The following is a 5,706-nucleotide window of genomic DNA, read 5'->3' as shown; positions in this document are numbered from 1 at the left end:
GGCTCTGAACCACTCTTGTGAATTTTCCAAGTCAGTTATTGTATTTTTCAACCTTAGAGTTTCCGTTTGGTTCTTTTAAAATAATTTCAATCTCTTTGTTCATGTGCTAATTTTGTTCACATGTTGTTTTCCTGATTTCTTTTAGTTCTTTGTGTTTTCTTTTAGTGGTTAGAGCCTATTTAAGATAGTTTTTATTTTTCATGTCAGATGGGTAATGTGCCAAGGTCATAAGGTTCGAGGGAGACAGACATCATGCAGTGGCATGCACACCCAATCACCATGCTTATGAACTCCAAAAAGATGTTTAAGACAGTTCTTTTAAAGATTTTGCCTAGAAAGTCTGATGCCTGTGTTTTCAGGGACTGTGTCTGGAGATTTATTTTCTTCCTTTATGTGGGCCGTGTTTTCCTATTTCTTTGTGATTTGTTGTTTAAAATTGGTTATTAAAAAAATCAGCCACCTCTCCCAGTCTTTGCAGACTGGTGCACAAGACCTTCACCAATTAGCAGGGCAAGGTCTGAACTTTGGGATCAGCCTTGCATGAAAGTTTGAGGTCTTCCCAGGTCTTTTCTGGACATATGTCTTCCCTGGGCCTGTGTATTGCTCCATGTATGTGACTGCTTTTAAATGTCTTCATTTTCCTGAGCCTAACCCCTGTTTCTTCTCGGGCCTTCCCTGCTTTATTATGCTCCCCAATCAGTAATCTCTTGCCTCAGGAGTCTGCAGGTGTGTAGTCCCCTTGGATATTCCTGAGTCACACCCACTGCTTCCTGCCTGAGTTCCAGGTCAGATCTACAGAGGCCAATCCCTCAGGCAGCCCCCACACAGGTTAGAACATTGCAAATTAGGTCCACCCTGCTCTCTCTGATTTCAGGAAGAGAACTGGGAATTGGGCTCCTTCTTCCCCAAACTGTTCTGTGCCATGCCAGGGAGGGGGCAAAGTGAGGGCCAGTAAAAAGACTAGTTCCCACCAATGGAATGTGACTTTTCCTTGGTTGGGCATTTGCTTGGTTGCTGTAGATCCCTGACTGATTGCCAGAGCTCCTATAACGTCATTTTAGCACGTATGTGAGTGATTATTCAAGAGTTTGCTGGGAAGGTCCTGCAATTCTTAAGAAAATCTAGGAAGCTCCTCCTCACCTCTTCGGGCTGAAGTGCCAAAGTGAGTCATTCTGGAAGTTCTCTGGAAAGCTGCTGTAAACCTCACATCATCTGAGGCTCTTGGATGCAAACTGCCTCCAGAGAAAGATGACCTCTCTTCCTCCTCGCAGATCCCACATCCGTGCTTCTCACAGGTTCTAACCCTGGCATGGGGAAGGGGGTTCTGGGAAATGTAGTCCCAGCTGCACGGGAATCCTGGGAAGGAGATCACGGGGGTGCTGAGTTGGCAGCCCACAGCGACAGCATAGCCCTAGCACAGCCTGAACCGCTCCACATAGTCACTGGCACCAATTACTTGATGGAAACAAATGTGTAGGAGTAAAGATGCTGTTTGTGATCCTACCCGGCTTGTTAGATCCCTCTCTGCAAATATCCCTGTCTTGATGGCCATCTCGACACTTTTGAGTACTGTATAATTATTTACTTAGTACTTTCCATCCAAGGGATTACTCTTTTAAATAGATTATTTCAGAAGAAACTATGAATTCCACAAACGGAAAAGCAATATCATTTGCAGTACATAAGAAATACCTGCTAAAGAAGTGGAAGCAGGGGTGCCTGGCTGACTCAGTCGGTGGAGCGTGGGACTCTTGATCTCAAAGTTGTGAGTTCGAGCCCAATGTTGGGTGTAGAGATTACTTTTTTTTTTTAAAGATTTATTTATTTGAGAGAGAGAGAATGAGAGAGAACACATGAGAGGGGGGAGGGTCAGAGGGAGAAGCAGACTCCCTGCCGAGCAGGGAGCCCGATGCGGGACTCGATCCAGGGACTCCAGGATCATGACCTGAGCCGAAGGCAGTCGCTTAACCAACTGAGCCACCCAGGCGCCCCAGTAGAGATTACTTTTAAAAAGAAGTGGAAACAAAACCACTTCTAGCTACACATTGCTCCCCTCACCCCATCACCACCCTCTCCGACGGTGACGCCTCAAATTCCCACCTCAACTGGAGCAGGTCCTCCTCTGACTTATGTCCTAGGGGGTCCCTCCTCTGCTGAAAATGTTGATCCCACTGTTGACAATAACTAGAAACATCTGAGTCCCAAGCATTTTGGCACACCTGAAGATGCTCCATGGAGGCTGCGGTAGGGAAGGTCACTCCCAGCTGGAGTGGAATTTGGCTGGAAGGCAATGCTTTCAGGTGAACCAGATGAAGAAAGTTGTTTCACGTTATCCTTAAAAAAAGGAGGACTCTGGGGTGCCTGGGTGGCTCAGTTGGTTAAGCGTCTGCCTTCGGCTCAGGTCATGATCGAGCCCCGCATCAGGCTCCCTGCTCAGCGGGGAATCGGCTTCTCCCTCTCCCTCACCCACCCCTGCCCCACCCCTGCCGCCAGCTTGCTCTCTCTCTCAAATTAAAAAAAAAAAAAGGAGGACTCTGCCTTGTGTAGCACCTTCTGTATACAGGTCTTGGGATCTTGGCAAGGAGAGATTCTATGAAGAAAATCCCAGTCCGTCCATGGGAATTTTCCCTCTAGCCATAACGTCATAGCTGTTATAGCATTTCAGGGAGGCAGATGCGGCCTGATGCTTACCCTTGTCGCGGCCGAGGGTGGGCGGGGAGGATGGGGCGTGCAATGTCCTTACTCTTCCCCCTTCACATAGACTCAAGAAAGGTGAGGGAATTCACGGTTGGCATAGCTGGCAAGGGACAGAGCTGTGAAGGGAACCTAGGCTTATCTAACCACCGCACCGCGTGGCCCCTTGTTTGGGAGCTTCCAGGAGGCAGTGAGCTTGCTCTGCAGGGTCAGCTCAACTGGAGGGAAGATGCAAAAGGAGACATCTTTTGCGGCTCTCTGACAGTGAGGGCACCAAGCAAAGCAGAGCGGCTATGACCTGAACTTGCCCACCTCTGAAACTGTGCTTCATAAACTGGTCTTGGGAGAGACCCTTTGCTTTCTTGGGGAAAGTTGATCCCCAAGCTGATGCGGCAACTTATCTCGGAGAGCTCTGTCGGGGAACCTTTGATCCGTGGGTCACTCCGGTCTCTACATCTGGTGTGGTCACTTACTTCTCCTCAGGGGTTCTACAGGGGAGAGAAGAGACCAGGGCCAAAAATAGAGACAGGTGTGTGGTATGTGAGTCACCTAGCAAAGAGGTGAAGGGACAGATGACAGAGCTGGTGCTGGTTAACACTTTGGAATCTGCCTTCAGGTGCAAAGTGGAGTCTTTGCCTCTTGAGCCCATGACTGGCCTTCAGTGTCCTTCCCTCCCATTCAGGCGCACCCCACTTATCTCTGCTCATTCTCTTCTCCAATGACTTCTTCAGCACCCACTCGCCGATCATCCAGCGGGGATAGATCACACTTACCCCGCTGTGTGCTAGAGGCTTGGGAGAGTCTCAGGGAGCTCACATTTTAGCTGTGGGTGGGGGTGGAGAATGGGGCAGGATTGGGGGGCGGTGAAGACCTTGGTACAGCAGCGCGTCACAAGGCTGAATGTCACCAGGCTGAGGAAGATAGGAATGGGCTCCAGAGATGCAGGGGAGTGGGGACTCATTTCTGGCTGGGATGGTGAAGAGATCTGGGCGGCGGGGGGGCGCTTTATGGAAAGGAGCAGTGGGAGGCTGATAAGGGGGAGTTGGAGAGGGGATTCCTGGAGGAATATACAGTGTTAACAGGGTAACAGTAATGAGAATATTAAGAGCACTTGCTCCATGTCGGGTCCTGTTCTAAGTACTTAACATGTATTATTTCATTTTATCCTCAGAGAGGAAGATACTTTTAGTAACCTCATTTTACAGATGAGGAAAGAGAAGCCCAGAGAGGTTAAGAAACCCGTCCAAGGTCACACAGCTATTTTTAACAGACATACAGCCTGCAGGGAGTGGGTGTGACCATCCACATTTAGGAATCTTTAGGTCCTAGAAGTTAGCAGAAACAGAGGGTGGTGAAAGGGAAGTGGTAGACATGAGACAGGAGAGGGTATCAGGACCTTCAATACAGAACGATAGTGCTGGCACTGTTTCAATAAATGAACGAATCCATTTACAATCTCTTTTTTTCCAAAAGGAATTTGAGAGATGGTAGCAAGTGGGAATCTTCGTGGGGCAGATGAGGGCACCAGAGGCCAGTGGTGGGGTGGGGCTCAGGGTCGTCGAATATGAGTATTAATTACCGTGCTAGCCAACCTCCAAGATGGCCCCCAGCAATCCCTGCCCCTTGGTATTCATGCCCTTGAGTACTTCCCTTGCATACGGAATAGAAATGACTTGCATCACCAGTAGGATCCTGTGCAAACGATGGCATGCCACTTCCAAGGTCAGAGCATACAAGACATTGTGGCTTTCACCTTACTTTCACTGGGGTCACCTGCTGTGGAGACGGTGGCTGCCATCTTGTGAGGAAGCTCAAGCAGCTCGATGGGGAAGGAACTGGGGCCTCCTGTCCACAGCCCCATCCATGCGCCACCTCGGAAATGGATCTTCCAAGCCCAGTCACGCCTTCTGATGACCACAATTCCTGGCTGACATCCTGACTGCCGCCAGATGAGGAACCCCCTGAACCAGTCCACTCTCAATCCCTGCTCTCAGATCCCTGACCTAGAGAAACTGCGCGAGATAATACATGTTTCTTGTGTATTTAAGCCATGACGTTTGGGGCTTAAAAATTGACCTGAGGTTAATGAGATATATACGATAGATAGCAACTGTAATTGCCAAAGTGACTCCTTCTCTGGCCCCTGCCTGGGCTATAATGTTCCCTTCAGCAGGGAAGCATGTAATGGTAGCTGAACTTTTAGCTTAAGGAATGTTTCATTCCGGCAAGGCGGAGAGGAAGCTGGTGGAATAATTCGTACATGCTGATGCTGATTCTGTATTCTTCTTCGCCTGGGAGACCTTCCCACAGTTGCTCCTACTTAGCTGCCACTTACCACCCCCCCATGGATGTAGCTGTGCCCCTGGGTGAGGGGAACCACCAGGGACCACATGAAGGTGTCAGCAGTGGCCTATGAGCTCCATGGGGGGTAAGGGCCGAGTCTCCTCATTCCTATTGCCCTAGTCCATGCTTGGTTGTCATGTCTTGGATACATGACCTTGTACTCAGCCAGACCCTGGTGATGGACGATAAGGTTGTTTCCAGTTATTTTGCTGCTATAAGTGATGGTGCAAGGAATATAATCTGGAAAATGGCATGCCCATAGGTTAACTTCGTGATAGTGGGTACGTACATTGGATGCTCCAGTTCTTGATTTTCTAAGTCTGCGACATACCCCTATGGCAGGAGACCCAGGAGTTGTAAAGGGAGGGCGAGCAGGTAGCTACCTTAGTTAGAGAAGAACAGTCATGCCCTGAGGCAGGATGATATAGGAGAAGCTTTCTGGAATCCCTTTCCTATTGCCAGCTCCCCAAATTGGGTCACATTTTAAGTAAACAAATGCTGTCGGGACGGGGGTGTGGCCAGAGGGATCCATGCTATTTTGGCAAGTGTGTTGGTCACACGCTATTGCTCTTGGATGTGTGTTTGCGCGTGTGCACATATGCACGAGGGTGTGTATCTGTGTGCATGAGTGTGTATGCACGTGTGCACATATGCACGAGGGTGTGTATC

At 49.1% G+C, this 5,706-nt stretch overlaps 1 non-coding gene across 1 annotated transcript; it reads right to left on the bottom strand.

Annotated features, from left to right (window-relative positions):
• Positions 1 to 201: 201 nt before the first annotated feature.
• LOC118023921 lies at positions 202 to 302 on the bottom strand. The gene has a single exon (XR_004682942.1). It is a non-coding gene; the product is annotated as a small nucleolar RNA U13 (small nucleolar RNA).
• Between the last annotated feature and the right edge of the window lie 5,404 nt (positions 303 to 5,706).

The sequence above is a fragment of the Mirounga leonina genome, unplaced genomic scaffold (genome assembly GCF_011800145.1).
Source record: "Mirounga leonina isolate KUSES-001 unplaced genomic scaffold, KU_Mleo_1.0 Mir_180, whole genome shotgun sequence".
Lineage (NCBI taxonomy): Eukaryota > Metazoa > Chordata > Mammalia > Carnivora > Phocidae > Mirounga > Mirounga leonina.
Note: the sequence above shows the minus strand (reverse complement) of the source record. Positions and strands in the feature narration are given on the sequence as shown.